Source organism: Hippopotamus amphibius, chromosome 14 (assembly GCF_030028045.1).
Source record: "Hippopotamus amphibius kiboko isolate mHipAmp2 chromosome 14, mHipAmp2.hap2, whole genome shotgun sequence".
Taxonomy (NCBI): Eukaryota; Metazoa; Chordata; class Mammalia; order Artiodactyla; family Hippopotamidae; genus Hippopotamus; species Hippopotamus amphibius.
In genome coordinates, this window is record NC_080199.1 from 42,390,040 (window position 1) to 42,413,931 (window position 23,892).

The 23,892-nt window shown below is 35.2% G+C and overlaps 1 protein-coding gene across 2 annotated transcripts in view; it reads left to right on the top strand.

Moving 5' to 3' along the window:
* PCDH9 (protocadherin 9) overlaps positions 1–23,892 on the top strand; it is a 914,618-nt gene that overhangs the window by 469,156 nt on the left and 421,570 nt on the right. The window lies entirely within an intron of this gene.

Genomic DNA, 23,892 nt, shown 5'->3' on the forward strand with positions numbered 1-23,892 from the left:
TATTTTGTTATTGAGATTTTGGGTCATCTTTACTATTATTACTCTGAATTCTTTTTCAGGCAATTTTCCTATTTCCTTTTCATTTATTTGGTCTTGTGGGTTTTTTTCCTGCTCCTTTGCCTGCATGGTGTTTCTTTCTTTACTATTTTGTCTAATGTATAGGATTTGTTGTCTCCTTTCCCTATGCTGCCTAGTAGTAATTCCTTTTGTTTCTGCCCTCTGCCCCCTGTTGTGGGGTTTGTCCAGTGTCTTGAGTAGGCTTCCTGGTGGGGGGGTCTGGTGCCTGCTTTCTGGTCTGTGGCTCTGTGTGTTTTCTCTCTGATGAGCAGGGCCATGTCAGGTGGTATGTTTTAGGGAATCTGTGAGGTTAATATGGCTTTAGGTAGTCTGTGTGCTGATGAGTGGGTTTGTGTTCCTGTCTTGTTTGTCATTTGGTGTGAGGTGTCCAGCACTGGCAATTGCAGACAGTTGGATGAAGCTGAGCCTTAGACTCTGATACAGGGCTCTGTGAGAGTTCTCTGCAGTTAATCTTCCCTGTGTCTGAGGACTCCCTAGTAGTCTAGCATCCTGGATTCAGTGCTCCCTCCCCAGAGCCTCCTACTTGACTTCTGATGGAGTAGTCCAGACTTCAGAGGTTGCTTGTTCTGGCAGTAAAGCAGATTAAAGAAGACTGTCCAAGCCCCAGACTAATGGCAGAGTGTTGAGTCAAACAAATAGTAAGTCAAGGAAACACATATATGTATAAGACACACAAATACTGAATCCAATAGAATATAAGGCACTAGAAAGACCTGACAGAAGAACCCCAGTATGCCATCAGACAAGCAAAGAGAAAACCAACAGAAATTCAAAACCAAAAACCAAAAACAAAAAACAAAAACAAACAAACAAACAAACAAAACACCACACACACACACAAACACAACTCCAGGGAGATTTTGAAAGCTAGGATCAAATATAATAAAGAGCAAGAGTACAATCAGACAGATTAAAGAATCCTAAAACAAAATCAGACAGTTATAATTAGAACTAAGATAAAGACCAAACCTAATAATAAAAACCAAAGCAGTGTGTCATCTGGAGAATAAAGCAAGGAAACAGAGCCAAGTGATAATATTGGTTATAAGTATATTAAGATAAAAGAAAATAAAAAAGGATAGAAGACAGGGCAACAAAAGAATGTAATGTGAATGGAAACATGAAAAGAGAAGAAAGAAATAGAAATGTATAAAAGATAGAGATGAAAAGAAGGTAGGAGAGATGCAGTCAGCACTACAAAAAACTTAGCTAGAAATAGAAATAGATAAAAAGGCTAAAAATAAAAATAGAATAAAAAATATGTTATAAAACATGTAGATCCCTTAGGACTAAGATCATAATTAATAAACAAAACAAAACTAGAACTGACCCCAGAATGGACCAGATCAATAGAATTAATAATAATATTTCTGTTTCCTTGGGGTCTCAGCTGTAAGTGTCCTTCTACCCACCTTGGCTTTTTTATACTACTCTGTGACCAGCAGAGCTTCCTTTATTGTTCTTCTGTAAGCGCTGGTATGTGGGGAGAGAGAGGGTACAATAGTGGCTCCTTCTCCTGGGAGTGAGGAACAGTGGTGCCCTGCCTGGGTCACAGTGGCTCAGTCGGCCGTGGCAGTGTCTGTTGCAGAGGGATGCCAGTGGCTCAGGTGTAAATAGAATGTCTCCAGAGCTGGGCCACTCTGCAGACTTTTGGGTCTTGGCTGCAGGCATTTTAGGCCAGCCCCACCCGGGGGCCTTTGTTATTCCTGAGTGTGTTAGCCAGGCCCAGAGGGGCCCTTCCTTTGTCCCTCACTGGTGCCAAGAGAGAGGCTACACCCACAGCTCCTCCCCCTGCTTGTGAGTCAGCAGTATTGAGCTGCTGCCATGGCCACCCACCTTTCCATGGTAGGCATTCTCCACTGAGGATTTCTTCCCTCCTGTCCTCTCAGTCCATCTCCTCACTGCCAACAATGTCTCTCACTCTGAACCAGTTCTCCGGTTCCCACGTTCAAGCTCCCAAACCCCCTGTTCAGCTGTGAACCGATGTCTCAGTCCGGACATGCTGAGTCGTGGTGCAGACCCTCCATGTGTTTCTCACTCTTTCCCATCTGCCACAGCTCAGCTGCTTCACCCTCTTTGAACAGTCCCAAATGCCTCCCTTCTGACCCAGGAAAATTCCCTGTTGGAGAAGCGGTTTCCTCATCAGATAAGGGATGTTTCCCCGAATTCTGCCATCTCCCCTCTGTTTCAGATCTCCCCACCCCAGAGTGTGGGACCCATCCTTTTCCTTTCTTCTCCTCCTCTTTCTCCTTTTCTTTTTTCCCTCTGTCCTACCCAGTTATGTTGGGATCTTTGCAGTCCTTTCTGGTGTCTGGGGTCGTTTGCTGGTGTTCAGCTGGTTCTCTGTGGGAATTATTGCATCTTTTGGTGTATTCCTGATGCATCTGTGGAGAGGAATGCATTCTACATCCTTCTACTTCGCTGCCATCTTTCCCATTTCGAAGACATAATATTTAACTTTTTGAATCTCTGCTTCATCATTGGTGTGATAGGTATGTCTAACTTAGACTTATGTGAAATAATATTTCAAAGCATTCATAACAGCTCATAGTAGGCAATAACTGGAGTTAGTAACATAACTATAGTGTAATTCCTGGATAATTACCAACTTCCTCAGTCACTTCTTTAGTAATATCTATTTAACAAACTCTATAAACACTATGTGGAAGGCTATCTTAACAGGGCATAATAGCAAGTCAAACACAGAAAAGGCAGCACTCCTGCCATCTTGGAGGAATGATGTAAATAATTATCTACAGCATGATGGAACGTACTTTAACCAACATTAGAGCTAAACTTTACAGACCAAATCTGTAAACCAAATGAAATATTTTCACAGATGTTACTGGAGATGATTCTGGGGAGAAAAGAATATACCTTAGTCTGTTTGAGCTGCTGTAACAAAACTACCATAGCCTAGGTGGTGTATAAACACCAAACAGTTATTTCTCACAGGTCTAGAGCCTGGGAATCCAAGATCAAGTCTCCAGCAGATTCAATGTCTGGTGAGAGCCCACCACCTGGTTCATAGATGGCAGTGTTTTCACTGTGTCTTCACATGGTAGAAGGGGTAAGGGAGAGTCTCACTAGGGTCTCCTTTATAATGGAGATTCCATTAACAAGGAGTCCACTCGTATGACCTGATCACCTCTCAAAGTCCCCACCTCCAAATCCATTACACTGGGGCTTAGATTTCAACATATGAATTTGGAGGGGACACAAACATTCAATGTCTAATCCAATATTTGAGTAGGAGCTTGAAGAATTAGAGAATTTTGAAATGGAGTTTGGTAATGACATTTCAGAGAATAAGGTAAGTAGTGAGATCCTGAACAATACGAGTGTGTCAGAAGACTTGAGGTAAAGACAGAAGTACTATCAAGTGGCCTTCAGTATGGTGCACTAATAAACTACCTGTAACATAGAGCTCAGGCCTCACTTCAGGAAATTTATTCTCAGGGGTCCATCTTCGTCTAAAGTAGAACCCCTGCTATGTATCCAATTATTTTAAAATCCAGGGTCACTTTGCCCTGGTTTGCCTAGGACAGTCGCTATTTACACCTGCTGGCCCAGCTTAATTATTAACAGAGCTTTGTCTCACTCTCAAAAGGGTCCGATTTTGGGATGATAAATTATATGGACATTCTACCCAAATCTGACAGCAACATTAGGCATATTGAAAATGTAAAGGGATTTAATTTTACTGCATGTGTACCCTGCTTCCTGAGACTCTTTATTCCACTTCTTATTCTTAAAAGTGATCCTTTTAAAAAGCAAATAAATGTTATATCATTTTTGAAAGAAACACTGTGTTAGTTCATAATCTATAAATCAAAGCTGCTCAGGTAAAAGGCGCTTCCCTTTATAAAGCATTAGCAGTAATCAGCATAAAAAATAGAAACTTAATAATCATGCAGATAGAATCTGATAATTGTAAAGGATTTCAATGTCATATATTTAGAAAATAATATCCAAATTAAATCAAGTGAGGATAAGTAACAAGCTAGCTGGTGGTAAAATGGAAAATTTACCCAGGGAGCCACGTACCTAAACTTGAGTGGATAAAAAAAAGCTGTCTGACTGAAGGTGAGTGAATATGAACATTGGCTAAAAGTTAGGAGGGCATGGGTAATTGTAATTATACACAATAGAATTATTGCCCACTGAGTACTGATTTCACTTGAATGTCGGCCACTTTCACGCTTAGGTGATAATAACAATACGTCATTTAGGGTACTGTAAATCACCTCAAGGGATCACTATGAAAACTCTAGGGATGAACAATGCCCAATTGTTGGTACCTTGATGAAGCACAATAAATACATAGGCTTCTTTTATAGAACAAGTGAGACTAAAATATAAGCAAAGCATATTATGCTTGGCATGGTGTCCTCAATCTACCAATTTTATATGCCTTGGAAATACATTAAACATCTTTTAAAATTTGCTAATGAATTCCTCCTAGAGTAAAAATCTAGTAGACGAGAGGAAAAAAGGTGACTCTATCACTTCCCCCCCTCTTTCTTCTGCACAGTGATAAACCATCTGTTTAGGAGCTGCTTTCTTCCTCTCATCACAGAAGCAGACGGTGATTCATGTAGGGACAGTGCAAGCACATGAGGTTTGCAAGGTGGCTTTTTATTCCCCTGGGTAAAGATGGGGTGAGTCAGACGTTGCCTCTTATAATAGCAGGTCTCTCTCCTGTGATCTGTAGTCCCTCATGAATGTAACTAAAGGGACTCAGGAACAGTCATATTCTGCATCTTGAAGCAGATTATTATGAATATATTTAGAGATATTTGTCTTGTTTCTTGATGAAAATGTTAATTTAAGAAATTGCAGGAATAAGTGCAGGGACAATTATTCAGACCATCATCTGCAATCCAATATGGTATTAGCTATATGTGGCTATTAAGATTTAAATTAATTAACATTCAATGCAATAAAGCATCCAGTCCCTTAGTTGCAGTAGGTACATTTTAAGTGATCAATAGCCACATGTGGCTAGAGGCTACCATGTTGGACAACACAGCTTCAGAAATTTCCATCACTGAAGAAAGTCCTTTTGGAAAGTATTGGCTATGCATATTATTTTCTTTTTCTTTTGTATTTGGTATGATGGGGACAGTCATACATGGATGACACCCCAGCTGGCTCATTTGGAATCAGTCATATGGGTCAATGGATGGTTCATATTATAAAAAGTGAAATTCTACAACTTATACCTTTAGTTTAATTTATTCAGTTCATGTCTAATCAAGCTAAACTTAAGAGGTTTGCTGGCAGCCTTTTATAATCAGCTAAATTTAAATGATAGAAATTCTTTTTGTGAAACTTTTTTCCTGACTTACTTTCCACCAAACAGCATGAATCTATGCACAGATAGTGGAGAAAAGACAACATGCAGGTATAAATATTGATAGTTCCATGACATTGGTATGCTTTATAGTGCTGTGATATTTGAGAATGAACAATACAAATATAGTATTTCTAACTTTATAAAATTAACTTTGAAGTGTTCACACTTTTATTTTTTGTTATTCTTATTTGATTAAAATGTTCTGTTATACCTATGTTAACCCCTCCATTCGAACCTTTAAAAATACCATTACATAAAGCAACACTAACACCATGTTATGAGTCATTTATATATACTTGGTATAAAACACAGAAAATTAAAAGACAAAAATGTTTCTGATTGGTGTAATTTTCTCAGTGACAGTTCAAGTGCACCTTTCAGTAATAGACTCTATAATATAAAAGAATAATACAAAGCTTTTATTTGCTTGCAGTTTACCAAATATAAAGAGACTTCCAAAAATAATGTTATAAATGAGGGAAGAATAAGCTAGAAATTGGACGTTTGCATGTAAACAAGACCTGCTGCTGATAGAGGTCTGACTTCACTTTGGATTACAAATTAACCCTCATCAGAGACCACAGAGGATGAAAGTTTTAGGAACTTACAGAAACATTATTTCTTATACTGCAGGTGTCTTGAGGCACACAGGATGATTGCTAGAACAAATCTGATCAGATTTATGCATGAAACATACTGTATTAATAAAGCTGTTTTATTGTATTTGCCAGGTGGCTTCTTGTACATAAAGCTGTGTTTCTGAAACATACTATTTTTCCAAATTCCTTATGCCACAATGTTGGCTACCTTATGTCTCGTTCTTGAAATTCAATTGTTCCATGTTTTCTTATGGTAAAAAATATTTTAATTACTTTTAAATATGTTAATTATATCACAATCATTATATAAAGATACACATGCCATTCTTAGACAACTTGTAAACAGCTAAATATGTAGCTATTTTTTAATTGAAGTATAGTTGACTTAAAATGTGTTAATATCTGCTGTACAGCAAAGTGATTCATTATACATATATATACATTCTTTTTTATATTATTTTCCATTATGGCTTATCACAAGGTATTAAATATAGTTCTTTATGCAGTTGTTCCATGTTTTCATGAAGTTTAAATTGAGTTAATTTAAATTGTGATAGTCTTCTAAAAATAGAAAAGCATAGACTCTCTTTAATCTCGTTGCTCCTCCTTTTTACACAAATTTATATACATAGTCCAAGATGTTAGTCTTTGCCTTTCTAGAGATACTACCATAACCCTAGCTCTACATGTCTATCAGATTCTCTTCTCAGTGATGTATGCAACCTTTTTCTCATTTAATACTTAGGGTAATTCCACAGGGAAGATTTTGTAAGTCCTGCATATAATTAGGAAACTGAGAATTAGGGAGGTAAATCAATTTGCCAGTGTCCATAGGTAACAAAAGTTAGAGTCCAAAATCTGAATCCAATTAGAACTGACAGCACAAGCAAATTTTTTTTTCTTTTTTTCTTTTTTTTATCAAAACTCTATATTGCCTCCTCACCTAATGGCAGGTCTACTATCTGCCAGTTTCTATTGTTGGTTCTGGTGTTAATGCAGTGAAGGTGGTATATGACCTTGAATCTTGTCCTCTTAGCATTTACCATCATTATAATTAAATGACTGGTATTGCAATTAATGACTTAGGGCATTTGTCTTCCCTGTCAAAATGTAATATCCAGGAGGTCAGAGACCACGGTGAGCACTTGCTAAATATTTATGAAAAAACAAAATGAAGGACAGAAAGACTCAGTGATAAAGACTAAAGACAGGAAGGAGGGAAGGAAGGAAGAAGGAGGGAAGAAAGGAAGGAAGAGGAGGGAAGAAAGGAAGGAAGAAGGAGGGAGGAGAGTGGGAAGAGGGAAGAAAGAAAATGGTTCATATTCTCCTGTAAAAGTCAAATTAAACAAATTATGAAAAATTTAGCTGACTGCTATGAGACATTCAGGAATACAATAAGGGAGGAAACCTAGATAGAAAGTGAATTTAGGCTGGTACTAAAGTTAATTAGGAGGTATTTCAGGTGAAACTGGGGTTACAGGGAGTCAACCAGACCTACTGTGTTTTACAGTTCAGGTAAAGAATTTTGGATTTATCAATGACCATATTTGGATTTTTGAAAATTTCCTTTGGCTTCAGTGTTTAAAAGAGACTTAAGGTGGGGCAAGTGTAGATTTATACCTGAAGGGTCAAAGAAGGAAGAGGTTGTCAAGACTGGGGAGAAGTATTGTTGTAGCAGGAGAAACTCTCTGGCAGAAGCTGGAGGGACACAGTGACTGCAAGAGCAGCCTTTTGATGAGGGACCCCTGGGAATAATTACCCAGACTTGTCTTCGCTCACTAACCGTCCTCTGCTGATGTCCCCTTGGCTGAACCCAGCAAGCAGACAAATGGCAGGAGCATTCTATTGAGACTGTCCACAGTGCTCATCCTCCTGGGTTCAAAGCAGGTTGAGAAAGGGAAATATCCAAGACGCCACTATAAATCAGTTTTCTTGAGAGACAGTGGCTTGATCTAAGACTTTCAGTCATACTACTTAAAGCTAAAAATCCTAGATCCTCCTAAATCTGTTCTTTAAGCTTACTTACTTGCTTACTTAGGGGATATGAGTAATACTCTTTCTGTCTATAGTAAGAATTGAATATTGTTTCTGCCTTTTCACCTAACAAAATTGGATAACTTTTCACTATTAAACAGTACAGGCAATCTCATTTCCCAGTGCAAATGGAATGATTCTCAATTTGCCACCTCCACACTTCGCTTAATAGAGATTTTTTAAAAATATAGAATCACAATGTGTTGAGATATATCCAAATGAGTACTAGTTTCTCAGTCATTTATTTTCAAAAGGAAATGCCATCCCACCACCAAATGATCCCTTACACCTCCTAGCCCCCAATAAAGACCTTACTTTGTTCTAGAACTTTAACTGTTTGTCTTCATCCAGAGCCTTCAATTGTAAAAATAGGTAGTTTGACCAGATAAATGATCAATGACATTCCCTGAGGCTTTACAGTTCTGTGGTTCTGTTTCCTGGAAGATCATCTAATTGAAAGCCTGTGTTTGTTGCAGTGAATGCTTAAGGATATCATCTTCAAAAAAAGCAGCCCATTTTAACTTCAGTCACAGGGTGATGTGATCTTGTTGAATTTCTAATTGCAAAGCAGCTACATGTGGTCTATAGGTCAACTTTTAATAGCATAAGTGTATTTCAGTTGATAGAATTGTAACCACACTGTTATCAAAGTGGTTCCAAGAAACGTAGAGAATTGCATCCTTGAAAAAAATACAGCTATTAATGATGCCAGAGAAATTCAGGAGATTGCCTTCCTAAATATTAATTTTTCTATATTATCCCTACTTTCATTGTAGTGCTACACCCAATTAAAGCATCAAGTACTTAACCTATGCTTGTGAAAAAAGCAGTTTATGATGGGTGTGATCATACTCCCACAGGTCCAATTATCTCAGTTGGCTCCCAATTAATCCATGGAGTTGTTAGGGCCTCCTTTTAATTAGATCTCTTCCTCTTAAAGAACAATCTTTTTTTTTTTCATATTTCACTTTATTATTTCCTTTACCGGAACCCTGAAGGGTGGGGATACTACTTTGAAATGTACTTGTTTGTTTGATGGCTAGTTGAGATTTAATAAAGAAAATATTTTTAACCAGAGTCTGTCTGCTTCTGAGTAGAGATATAAATGCAAGTCCTTCTCTATGAAAATTAAGTGCAAATATGTACAAAGTGAGATGAGGCATACCTTGCATATTTTAAGTTTAACATTTTTCTCATTAAATCTCATTGATCCTTTTGCATTATCTCCCTGAATGTGAAAATCTACATAGAATTAACTGGGTTTGGGAGATTCTTTTGTTTGGTGCTTTTTTTTTTTTTTGCTATCTGATTTACCTGTTCACTTTATTTCCTTTAAGGACATTAATTTATTTTTTAAATTAAGATATAATAAAATGAGCTCTAGAAATAAGACATTTGATCTGCAGTGACATTTTGCCTGTTAAATCTCTAGGCCACAGATAAAGTATGAAGGATAAAAGGTTGCTTTGTCAGCAAGGGGTTTCTTTTATATTTGCTTTCTGGTAGCTGTTACACTCTTGCATTCTTTTTGGAGTTCATCAAGAAAACTCTTTGAAATTACAGATTAAAACCTAAAATTGTGTCATTCTTTCCAGTCAATTTTCTACACTGTTAAAAATATTGTTTTATGTGTGAGTAAAACTTTTTTATTAGGTCCAGAACTGATACAACTTTACAGGAGTAGGATTTCCTTTGTCATATCCAGCATATCCTATTTACTGGCAAAGAGTGCTTTTCCCTGAAGAAGAGGAAAGTAGACCATTTGATCATGAAATCTGTTGACATTACAGGAATTTAGGAAATTAGGTTTCGTGAGAATTGAATTACCTCAAAACTTTGTTATATATGCTTAGCGTTATATAAATAAGTATAAATTTAAATTTTTGTTTGGAAAACCTGGCTAACCACACAAGATAAAAGTTTAATTTAATTTCTTTAATTAGATGTGCCAGGGAAATGTTTACACATTTAATAATTAGTCATATTTTGCAGGATGACAGTGACTATAAAAGTATTAAATATACAAAAATACCTATAAATATAAGATTTATGCTAAAATATATTTTTCTTGACTAGGAACTTTTAGAATGGTAAACTGAGACCTTGACTCTAGAACTTTCTCAGTCCTGAGAACCTGCTGCATAGCACAGGGAACTCTGCTTCACTTCACTGTACAGTAGAAACTAACACAACATTGTAAAGCAACTATGCCCCAATTAAAAAAAAAAAAAACTTTCTGAATCCTAGCCTTTGCCACTGAAGAGTGGATTTGTCAACTCATATATTGCTTCCTGTTATCAACTATCACACTGTTGCTATTTCTACTTTTCAAGGCTGATATTAATCTCTATTTCACAAATCAGGACATAGAGGTTTCAAAACATTAAATATTAAATCTGAGATCTCTGAGTCATCAAATGAATACAAGTTTTTAAAGTAAATAAATATAAAACTATATTTTACATAGAAGATGTTTGTTATTTTTAGTTAGAAGAACTGAAGTGCATTGAGATTTGTTCTGTTTCACAGTTAGAATCCAAGTACTCTGACTGAAAATCTCATTGCCTTACCATTACCCCACTATAGCCAACACTGTGACTTCAGTACTCTATAATTATGAGTGTACTATTCATTTAAACACCTCTTTAGGACAATTTAAAATAATTTTAAATGATAAAATTTGCCTTTATTAATGGACTAAAGACTAGAACCATGTCCCCTTAGTATTATCAGTACTTTATTTGGAAACTTTAAAATAACAATAAATGTTGCATTTGTAAATTAACAAAGTTGTTGAGAAGCTAACAAGATAGTGCTTTGATGCAAGGAATGCTATTCTTTCTTTTGCTCTATAGTCATGATCCCCTAGCCTTGGTCCATTTTTTCCCACTGTGATACATCTAAGTGGACGCCCTCAGCCTGTGCATGATTCTTTGTGAGATACTCTAACTTGACTTGTTTTTCTCACCTTCAGGAAACATGTGAGTGAAGGTAAGAATGATTTTAGGCTGGAGGACCTGTGAATCCATGTGAATGTTTTTTTAAAGGAAATCATTTTAAAGTAAATTATTCCCAATCTATGGTGCTTTATTATTCCTAACAAATCATTTATCAATGATTAATGTTGATTATTATTCCAATTATTAATGTTATTTTGTAACTCAGACTCTGAAATGCTGGCTTAGCACTAGTTGCTATGAATACCTGCAAAGAACATCACATACAAATAGAAAACCTCAGCTATTTAGCTAATACTGGATGGCTCTGTTCTCAAGAAAGTAACTTGCTGCGTGAGGTACGTTCATTCGGTAGCCTATTTCAAGATTATTAACGGGCATGAATAAGACCTCATATATAAGAATACCCCAAAGACAAGAATATAGTAAATATTCACTAATTTGAGTTCCACAAAGAAAAGCTGTATAGAAAAAATCCCAATTTTTCTTAAATTATAAAAAAAAAATAATTATTTTAAACACATTTTTCTCTCTGCATCAATTTTTCAGTGAATTGGTATGTTTCGTTTAGTGACTAGGAAAAATAATTTTTAAATTTTATCTTAATGTATTTTTATGCTATTTCAAGGTTATAATGACAAATTATATATATGTATAAAAGGAAAATGTCAATAAGTCAGGGTTTTTTTAAAGAACACCATTAACAATGGTGCAAAGCTGCAATAGCATTTTGGGTACTCTCAATCACTCCTTTGCTTGCTCAGAAATCACTGAATTTGTGCCATACTGGGAAAGCTAAAGTGACCAACTGCAGCCTTTTTCACTGTTGAACTTGTCCCACACATGACTCCATTCCATAGATCTGTGTTAGAGGACATAGAATAATTGTGTTGCTCCTTGCTTTCATTTTTTAATTTTCATCTTGGAAACCAGACATTTTAAAGCTAAATTATAAAGTAATATTATGTCATGAGAATTCCTGTTGCTTTCTTCAAACTACTTAACCTTTAGCTTAATAGAGGTGTAACTTCATGATCTATAGTTGTTTCCAGGTCTGGAGTTGGAACATCTCATTTAATCTGTACAGAAAGTTTTACATGCAAATGTTAATGACTATAACCCAAAAGAACTGAAGTGAGTTAACTCTGAGTCACAAGCTGCTTGTTGTCTTGGTCCTATCTTTTAATTGACCTTGACTTTGTTTAACTCAAATAAAATATTCTCTGAAAGACAGAATGAGATTCAAAGACTTCTGTTTGCTTTTTGTTGCACACATGCATGTGTGTTTGTGTGTGTGTATGTAATTATTATATTTTATATTCACTATTTAGACCTTGTCATATTCCACCTCTTTGAGAAACGTAATATAGAAGACCCTATATACAACTGGCCAGTTTTCACTATTAAAGAGATTAAATTCCTCAGACCTATCATTAAACAAAATTTGAGATCTGGGCCAGACAACCTTAGCCCAGGACTTGTTGGAAGCACTGAGTCTCGTGATTGTCTTCTGTAAAGGGTCCCTGCAGTCACCCTTGACTATATCTCACCTCTTATTAAATGCCACACATTTAATAAAGACGCCTTCTCATCCTTCTCTACTTAGTGTGACAGCATGATTTCTTCTTCCTCTCTTTTGAAATTCCCTTTGGGCATTTATAAAAAATCGGGAGGTAGGGTCAAAGGTACAAAATCTTTGGCTATATCAGCTCTATTTTAAATCTGGATTGAAAAATTCCATTGGCCTCAATAGAATCACCTTTATCTTAATCCAACATCATTTTCATCTCTCTTGTGCTTCCAGGTTTCATATCTTGCCACTAAATATTACCTTTTGTTTGGTTCTGATTTTTTCTTTTAATACAACTGCTACTAGTTAAATACACCATGTTGTTTGCATGTTGCCTTTGCTGAGTTTTATGTTTATTTTCCACTTTTATATGTGTTTATGTCTTCCTTTACTCACATATATAAATTATAGAGAAAATAAATGTTATTTTATAAATTCACATATATACTCACACTCTATATGTAAATACATTCACAAAAAATTAAGTAGTCTTAGAATTCTGAAAAATGTTTTACCATACATCTAATTTAAATGTTGAACTCTAAATTTAAGAGTGAACTGATTCACAGTATTTATATGCTAAATTTTTTTCCAGTTCCCAAGAGTTCCGTACTAATAAATTTGGATACTCATATGATATGGACTTACCCAATGACTCGCCATAATCTGTTTCATAACATCAAAGAAATACATTTTAAGATATACAAATCTTAGAAATAATATTTTTAGTTCACATATTCCTTATCTTTAGCATCATGCCAACAAAATGTAATAATGTTGGATGTATTAAAGAGACAATTATTGACATTTTGGATTTCTAATCCATTTAAAAAATACATTAAGGAATTCAGACTAACTCTTTGACCTATTTCAGTTTCTTAATAGAAAATTGGAAAAGCACAATTTATGTGCTTAGAATTTGGTGAAGTCCCATTTTCTATACTTCTTTACCCTTTCATCTACACAAAAACATTTTGGTTTAATTGGTACTGAGATACTTGACACTGGCTGGTGCTTATGAAGATGGTGAATAATTATTAATGGATATTTTCTTTCTGTAATGGTCAGATATTTTTCCTTTTTTTGGGGGGGGGGGATGAAGTAATACTTCCCTCCATATATGCTATATAAGTTTGACCCTGTATTTTATATGTTGTGCTAGAGTTCTAGTCCTATATCCTCAAAGGTAAATTCTCTAGTCTATTTTCCATCATTTACACATTCTAGGAATTTTTCATTTTTTAAAATAAGGACACATAGAAATTGATTAAATGAATAAATGAATGAAACAACCAGAAATGATAATTTAAGTAAACCTGGGCCTAAAATCTCAAAACTATATTATTATAGTGGTTAATTTAAAGTAAGCTTTGAACAAGGGACCTAAAAATAATTCCTTGACTTAAGAAATACAATGCAATAAGAATAAAGTAAAACAAATTTTACTTTAATGAACTAAATTAGCTATTTCAGGTCAGTGAATGGTTGCTCTCTATAAAGTAATTCAAAGACCCACAGTAAGGGCAGCTCTGACATCTTCAACTGATATTTTCCAGTGTCAAGCTGGAAAAGGCAGAGAGAAAGAGCAGTGAGGTTAACATGTAAGTTAGTCTGTAAATCAACCACATGCCCTTACCTAGCTGAAGGGAGCGCTAAAAAATATGGTCCTAGATGGGCAATAATTGCCAGTTACAACACTATTATTATCAAATAAGCAGAGAACAGAACTTGATGTACAATCACCAAGATCTACCATGATCCCCTTGGCGCAGAGACAAATAGGATTTTTGAAAAAGACTATCAGGTTCAAAAATGAATCTTAGATACACGGGAATTGGAATTGGCACTCCTATGATGTGTGGCTGGTATACTTTAGGCTGGTATGCTTCAGACTGGTATACATCAAAGATTATGCTGCGAAAGACTTTGTTGACCTCCTTGATAATAACATCAGAGGTCATGCATTTTTTATCTCTTTGTTATCTTTAATAATGAACAATGGTGAATCATCTAATAGAGCTCCTAAAATTATTTACCTTATTCAGACTTCCTAGCCTTGTATGATAGGTACTTTAATAAGTTAACTCATGGCTTACACAATATCCATTTTTCTTAATCTTCTTCATAATCCTTGATTTTTCATTGCTCTAATATGCTAGGATTTGCTAAATATGTTCATATTCATCTTCCTTATATTCCTCATAATTTTAGATATACTAATTCTGAACTGACATGCTGTTTCTTTTTAAGCAGTTAATATACTGCTTTACCCACAATAATCATTTAATTATGAGTATGTAGATCTAAATCTAATTTTAGACTATTTTAATTTCAGCCATATCTTCACTCCCTCGAGTAATGTAGCTGTTTACCCTGGGCCTTCTGCAGGCCCATGGTATTAATCAAGATATGACCACATATACTCAGCAGTTGTTATTAATAAGGCATCCTGTTGTGAGCTCCAAGGGGTGCAAAGGATTTTGACCTGCACAGAGAGCCACTCAAGTGCAGAGGCCTCCTGTTCCATAGCCACAGGGACAAAGCCCTGGATAACTTCTCTGTATGTGCTGATTTCTCATTAGTTGGAATTTTCCACTTGTTCTCTTCTACTGATTTGTTCATCCTTGTTTTCCTGGAAAACATTTCCAAATCTAGGGCATATACCTTTTATTTCTCCAGTTGATAGGTTTATGAGATTAGTTTTATGGTTCTTTTAGAATAGGCTTAATATGCATTTTAGAAAATCAAAATTGCTTTTTCATATTAAAGAAAGTTAAGCAAGAGGGATCTGCAAAGCAGTGGACACTTATTTTGGGGCTTTTTTTTGACACCTATTTTTTTGTAACAAAAATACTATCCCTTTATTTAGCAAAGCATTATACAATACAGTGGAAAGACGGTGAATTTTAGTGCCAAAAAATTCTCACTTTTATTCCCAGCTCCAATACTTTATTTCAACTGAAAAGACATATACTGCATAGCTACGATATGTCAGTCACTCTCTTAACTATGTACTGTAGGTTCATAAAAGAATAAGACAATTCAGCCCCTCAAAAGGATTTATAGACTGCTAGTCAATTTAGTTCATATTTGTAGGTACGGGTTTCCTTCTCTGTAGAAAAGGGATAATATCTGCCTCATAAGACTATTAGGAGAAATCCAATGATTTTATTATGAATATGAAATTTTATGTTACTACTGTGGCATCAAGAAATGTTTGGTTCTACAAATTAAAGTAATTTTAAAATTTTAACATTACAATTTTGAGGATTCTTTGAATATTGACTTTGCATAACAGATGCAAAATGTAAATAACCCCAAAACACACTACAAGCTTGAGATAAGTGATTTATTTCAAATTCCTTCCACATTGTAATAGTGCATGTAATTGATTCCTCATTGATAAGGGTTCTTCATATAAGAATTAATTCTACAGGTATATTTATTTTACATAAATTTCAACCTGCCTTAAAATATTAATATTACATATATATGTATTTATAAATATATATATATGTAATTTCTTTCTTGGTTAGTATTTTTCACAAATAAAAGGAGTCAATGAATTACCAAGATGACTTATAATTTTGATCTAGGAAGGGCTGTTAATTTTAGTTTTTAAGATAAATGCTTGATGTATTTTTACTTATATCAGTTTCATCTGGTTAATGAATTTATTACATAATTATAAAAATAAGTGATCAGAATTATGCCTCCTTATTCAGAATTCCTAAAGCATGTGTAGGTCAAGTATAGAATGATGTATTTTTGAATCTCTTCATAAATGTTTCTTGAAAGGTCTGGACTACAAGATTTGCTTCAGAAATGAGTTTACCCCTTCCCTGCGCCAGCAATGTCTGCTCATCCACACACACCCACCCAGATCTTCCAACAGAGAGTATGATGGAAAGGCCAGGAAGCCATTTAATTAAGAAGGATAGGTTCAGGAAGAAATGGAGGATGACAGCATGCTATTGGAAATTAGAAAGAAAAATAATGATTAATGAATTTCTAAAACTAACAGAAAAATATGAAAATTCAGTATTATTACATGACAAGGAAGTTTTTGTTCACGATACTTATTTGCTCCCTGTGTGTGTTTTTGACAGTTTGGATTGCCTGGATGCCTTATGTTTAAACAATTCATGGCATATTTTGTGCCTTTTTGCCACACTCCTTAAAGCAGGAGTATAGTATCATTTATTTAGAGTAGTTAAGCAGTGTTGAGCTTTGGGTCAATTCATTAAAACTTTTTATATGTAGAGCTGATTTGAGAGTGGGAATATCATCAGGACAAGTGAAGTAGAGAGAGTGGAACAGACAGCCGACTCTGCTGGCCCTCCAGTCAGGGTCCTCAGAACCAGTTTCCTTAATTGGATGACATCCCATTAATTTTTGTTTTAAGCGCAATACTCTTTTAACAAAAATTGTACTAAGAACCTACTGAAGAGTGTTTGGGAATACAGATATGAATCTGTATCATGCTTTTCTTCTTATCGGTTTTCATTTGAGATTTCTTTGTTAATTCTTTTGTTTGTTCACTGTCAATGGCACCAAACAATACGTTCTAAGACTGGTCCCACTTTTCACTGCACATGTGCCAGCAGATCACTGACTGTGAAAGCGTGAGTAGAGCTCTGCTGTCCAGTATGGTCGCCAGTGAACACATGAGGCTTTTTAAATTTAAATTAGTTAAAATAACCAAATAAATTAAAAGTTTGGTTCCTCAGTTGTACTTGCCATGTTTCAACTGTTTAAAAGTCACAGGAGGCTAGTGGCTACCATATTAGGCAGTGGGGGAATACGTGCATGATTGCACTGAAAAAGGACAGTGCTGCTTTTAGAACGAATAACATTGCAGTTGCTTGTTTTTGAGAGATTGCTACAGTACTCTACTGAAATAGAATTTTTAGCGTACCATAGAATTGTACAAATCATATATTACTGCTGCGTGAACTTAGTGATATTTTGTCTTTTACAGTAAGGCCAAGAGATTTTAATAGTGGGAGGGTTTTCTTTTTTAACTTGTTTTGTTTTTGTTGGCCTTTTTTTATTAGTTTAAAAAAAGTGAATCATTGTTACTTTGTCTTGACATTTAAAAACTTAGATTTATATATTACAAACCTTGCTCACGTCTCCCAGAGAAAATTTCTCTTTGAAGTCATTGGGAGATCCAAACAGGAACAGAAGATAGAAGAATTGTGCCAGGGGGCAAAATGTTATTCCTTTTCATGTATCTATAAAATGAAATAAAATATATTTGATGAATTGCTTGTCTATTTGCTCTGCTTCAAAACTTGCAAGGTACCTATGTTATTATGAAATATAGATGCCAAGGAAAACTGGAGTCCCTGAAGAGGTGGTGAGAACTTTAGAAGGCAGACAGGAGAACTTAGTGAAAATATAAAGTAAAAAGATTAGAATGCCTGGTCTATTGTTAGCTCTTTGCTGTAAGCTAGCATTTTATGCAGAATTGAAGTGTCCCCTGTGTTTCTGCTATTTTCTGATTTAAGAATTCATCTTCACGAACGAGCACTCACTCAGTCATACAAGTGCTATATGTTATACTTAGAAGTAATGCACATCATCCAGGCTCCAAAGGTTCCAGTATTAATTTGATATTAATATAGCTACTCCTGCTTCCTTTTGCTAACATTTTATGGCTATAGGTTTGCTCATTTCATTTTCATATTTATTCTGAAATTTAATTTCTGAGCCTCCTTATGTTTATGTTAGGTAAAACATACTTAGATTAAAAAAAATTCAACCCAACATATACTTGTTTTAAGGGGTTAATTGCAGCTGATTATATATATTTAACTGTATTTGTCAACTTTTTTATAGTAGATTTTCCTTTGACATTCTAATTTATGCTTTTATGATTTATTTTTTCTTTCTTTTTACAATGATGGATTTTGGGGGGTGGGGATATGGCTTTTTATTGACACAAAAACAAAGGCAGCTTCAATGATAGGAGGGTGTAGAGAGAAGCAGAAAGCACTTTCTAGTTTAGGTCTCTTTTACACAATGAGGAGATGCTTACTGTGCCCCTCTGGGCCTTCCATTAGCAGTGACAGAGCAATAGACCTCCTTAGTTCCCCAGATCTCAGCTTGGGAAGTTTAAGCCCTATGGCAGGAAGTTCACATTTTAACTCCTGCAGCACATGTCCTATGTCCCCATACCCTCTGCTCCACTGCATACACTCACATGAACAAAGAAGTATATGTGGTGTTTAAAAAGCTTCTCTGAGAGGATAGTATAGCCTCTCTTGATTGAAAACGAAATATGCTTTGATTTTCACACTGGACTGAGAAAAACAAACATATAATGTTGTGTCTCAGCTCCTGGCTTGTATAACCTCTGATAGACAGATGTCAACCTCAAGGACAGGACACAGCGTAGACCAACTTGCAGATGACTGCTTTTGCACCGGCCCCAGAAGGCGAAAAGTTGCCCCCCAACCCCCAGAGGCAATGCCATGTTTTATGTGGTGTTGTGAGGGTTGACCTCAGCCACACCAAAACAAAGAAGATATTGAGAAATACATGACCAAAGAAGAAGGCAGGGCAGTGATAACCTCTCACTCTCCTCCTTATACACACATACACACACACACACACACACACACACACACACACACACGCACGCAGGTTTTCCTTTGTGAAGGCACAAAACAGTTTCAGGGATCTCAGTGTAGTGGTGGGGCTCTGCCTCTCTCCCACAGAGCCAAGCCATGGTGGGGAGGTCTGTCCAGCCCTAGAGTAAGAGGCAAGGTTTGTTAGGAGAGACAGAGTAGCCACAACTGGAAGAAGCCCAACTGGGAACAGAAGAGGAGGCCAAATACGAGATTCACTCTTGTTTATTTCATTTTTTAAACATGGAAAATTTATTTTAAATATTGGTTGAATAATATTTCCAACAAGGTAAACTTGCCATTTTATGTTCCAATAAACTGATGAATTTGTTCAGGACTGACTTCATGGCTGTGTGATCCAGGCAGTTGCCCAGAACCCCACATGCAGAAGGGCCCCATGCTTGTTTAATGTTCTGCTGTTGCCATCTTGAAACTCTGAATACTTTTGAATGAGGAGCCCGATATTTTGCAGTGGGATTCACAAATTATGTAGCCAGTCATGATTTATCTTACCTGTAACAACATTCACCAAATTAACCTTAGAGGCATCTGTTACTTCTCCTCCTTGTTCAACTTCCACATTCTATCAGTCCTCAAGCCTTGTCTGTTTACTTCCTAAATACTTCGTAAATCCACTTTTCTCCATTTTTGTTGCCACTTCCTTATCATGACAACATTATCTCTAAACTGGTCCACTTCCTTATTATGACAATGTAATCTCTCAACTGGACCATATATATGCATACACACATGTATATATGAGAGAGAGAGAGAGAGAAAGAGATTGACAAAACCATTCTCATTGGTTTTGTCCTATACCATTTTGTGCTTATTCTTGCATGGCATTTTTGTTGTAGAATCTAGAACTAGCATGGAAGTGATGGATTAGTGTCTTGGTGTCTATGATTACAAAGTAGATATCATTTCCTAGTTCATTCTGTTTCTAAAGCAGAGCTTAAACTAGGGGGTTGTGTTGGAACCTAGAGGCATATAGTTGGTAAGAGGTAGGTGGCCAGCTTCTAGTACAGACACTAACCCTGAGTTTAGGCATTGTGCATATTCACCTTAAAATATGTTAGAGACATCTTCTAAATTCTGGTATTGAGCTACTGGTAGGGATGTGAAAAACACTGTAGTTGAAATGACTGATTTTGGAATTAAACTGAATTGCAATGGTACCAACCTTTCTTAATGTGATTATGTCCTTGGCACCTAAACTATAGTTTTCTCATATGCAAAATCAAATTGTAATGTTTATGTCATAGGGTTGTTCTAAGTATAAAAAAGATAATTGTCTGACATATAGTAAGTACTTCATAGGTGACTGTTGATTATGTTGTAGTATTTGTTGTTATTGCTCCTGGGGTGGGTGCAGGAGGGTACAGGTGGATTTGATCATCCTATCATCACAGCTGTTGATTGTCAAAAGTACTGACGGAACATAAAACAGGTATACTCGTTATATACTGCAGATGTTACTAGAATGCTCCCCACACCCACATCATATTATTAGTGGATAATGAGGGTTAAGAAGATGAAATTCTTTGTGCTGCTGAAGAGTCAGTTACCTAGGTGAGTGACTCATCTTTCTATGTTTAAATGGAAATCCTTCCTCTATGTTATGTTTTGATGACAGTGACTATAAATGGGTGTCCAGCATTTTGCCAGCAATGGTACAATTTTTACCATTGGTTGCCATGTCTAGAGAATTATCTTAGTGATACTTGAATAGTCTGGAGAGTTTCAGAATGGGAGAAAGTTCTGAACTTCACTTGTTTAACCACTTCAGGAATGAATTTGACTTTCGACAACTGCATAAAACAACCGAGAAATAAAAAGAATAAAATTGATCCCATTAAATTTGTCCAAACAACAATGAAGCCTAATTCTAAGAGAATCCATTTTATACCCTACATTATTATTGGAGTAGGTCTCTATAATTCCTTACAGCTGTTTAAATCATTAGGATAAACCTGATGTATGATTAGTACTCTAAAGCTATCCTCCCTTTCAAATTTACAAATTTACAATTTGGGGTATATCAGCAATTCAAGTTTTTCTGCTTGAATGTGCATGTTCAATACCAATGAACCCAAATATGAAGGTCTAATGAATTGGCTTTAATGGTTTCCTTACCTTCTTAAATGTTTTTGTTTTAATTGGTTATACCACACTATTTCCTGAACTACACTGAAAAGTTCACGGCATCAATGCTAATGGTCTCTTTCTAATTACTGCATAATGAACAAGGTCTGACAGTGCAGTTTTAGAGGTTAGACACCACAATTAGTGATTATCTTCATATTTTTATGAAGCAGAAAATCTTGTCTTCCTTTGCAGTATGGAAATTATACATGCATACATGTGTTTCATTGTTTATGTTTGTGTATGTATGTGTAAATGCCTGTCAAAATGTACACTTAGGACATTTTATTTTTAGGTTATATATATATGTATATACAAACATGTACACTGGAGGCAAGAAGCTACTAAATAATTAAATTCTCAATTTATTTGTCAAAAGTTTCATTTCCAGTTAAATAGATTCTCTCAAAGAGTATCTAGCACTTACAGATCATCCCTTTCTCTCCAGTATGCAGTTTAAAGAAAATACACATATTGGTCACAATTAAAATACTCTAATGAAAATCATTAGGGTGATGCCATATATTTAACAGATTTAGGTATCCTGTTTTTAATTGTAAGAATGTGCCTATGCATAAAATTTTTATACAATTGTTTTTACACTTTTATATTTGGGGGGAAATGATCAAGAATTCTAACAAACCATGTAAGTTGGGGAAGAGGGACAGTATTTAGCAATTCGAAGCTCTTATTATATAAAAAGTGTCAAACGTTATCTTTACTGCTTCTAATAGTGGTTCTCTAAAATATAGATTATTTTTACCAAGTGGTGAGAAAAATTTAAAGTGGTTTTGGTTATACACATTTGATTTCAATTTGCCATTGTGGAGTAAAAATATTACTATTTATTTTTAAAAGAAGTTTTACATCAAATTGCCTCTTAAAAGAGGAATAGATGATATGTTAACTTTTTAGAAACAATATCTCTAAATATATTTGATACAAATTAAAATGTACATACTTATATTCATATTTCTCAGAATTTTATTTTAGGAATTTCAAGTGAATTTCTGTGCTTGTTTTGGAGATATTTTACTGGTGATGGCATTCAATCCCCTTTTTTATCCCTCTTTTGTTATTCCTATCTCTCTTTATTCTGTTTATTATTTATTCCATTAATTATTATTCCTAAACTTAACCTTAGTTAAAGCTTGCATTCAAATCTAAATATTCTTTTCATTTCTCCTACTAGCATTGCCATATTTTTGGATGTAAATGAAATACACTATAGAGAAACATTCCCACTATATTCTTTGCAACCTCAAAAACTGGTACAAGAGTGTAAAACAATTATATTCCAATAAAGAGATTAAAAATAAATTAAAATATAAAAGGATAGACAAATGAGAGTTATGTGACAATATACAGATAAGGCTAAGTTAATGGAGAGAGGAGAAAATAAGAAAAAAAAATTAAATGAATATGTCATTGTGTTGGGGAAAATGAGCAGAAGTGAATCAGTAGTATTTCCAAGAAGAGAAAAGCTCAATATAGGTGTAGAGAAAACATTTAAATTTTATAAACAGGAGGTGATTGAGAGCCAATGAAAGGATCTAACGGGTTAATAATGTCTTTGAGCAAAGTAAAAATGTTCTCCATGTTGGCAAATCTTAATCATTTCTTGCTGTGATAATTAATCAGACAGCTATACACTAGCCACTCACCTGCTTCAAAACACAAATTTTACTTTATGTGCACAACAGATTACCTTTTCATGCACACATTAAAAATACACAAATTCTCCAAGGGATGGAGGAGATGTTCGATATCTGCCTTTGGTGGAAATAATTGTTATTATTTTAAGATGAACATACTCTAGACAGACTGTTAGCATTCCTGTTTTATTTAAACACAGCCATGTGAGGGGCACAAGGCTGTCAGTGTGTTGGTGGAAGCTCTCCCACTGTTCCCAACAGCTGCTGAAATCACAAACATTTCAATCCTATTAATTCAACATGAAAAAATCATTAGCATTGTACTGAGGTGTTGGAACCAAGCTCACTCCTGCTTGGCTGATCTCACAAGTCAGGTTAGGAAATCTGCTCAGGAGCAGTTTACTCTTTGTTGAATAAAGCCTTTTATTCTGATCACATTTTGCAAGCGTGCACCTTTTGCTTGTCTTAGAAGCAAAGACTAATTTGAGAAAGAGACTGAGAATTAGGGGTTTGACAGGAGGGGCTTTCTTTCTGCTATGCATCTCTTCAGGTATATGCTTAGAAAAAAATTAAAAAATGTTTGAATGAGACATCAATGACATCATTATCATCATCAAGACTAATAACAATTAAGTTATTTAATCCTCATTAAATGCAAGGCATTTTTCTAATTGCTGAAGACGTGTTAACCTTCTTGACCCTCACACATCCTTATGGATTAGGTACTATTATTCCTATTCTCCAAATGAGGAAACTAAGACACTGAAAGAAGAAAAACTTAAGGTAATATAATTAATAAGTCATGGAGCCTGAATTAGAATCCAGTCTGACCATTGAGTATATATGTTCCTTGTATAGAG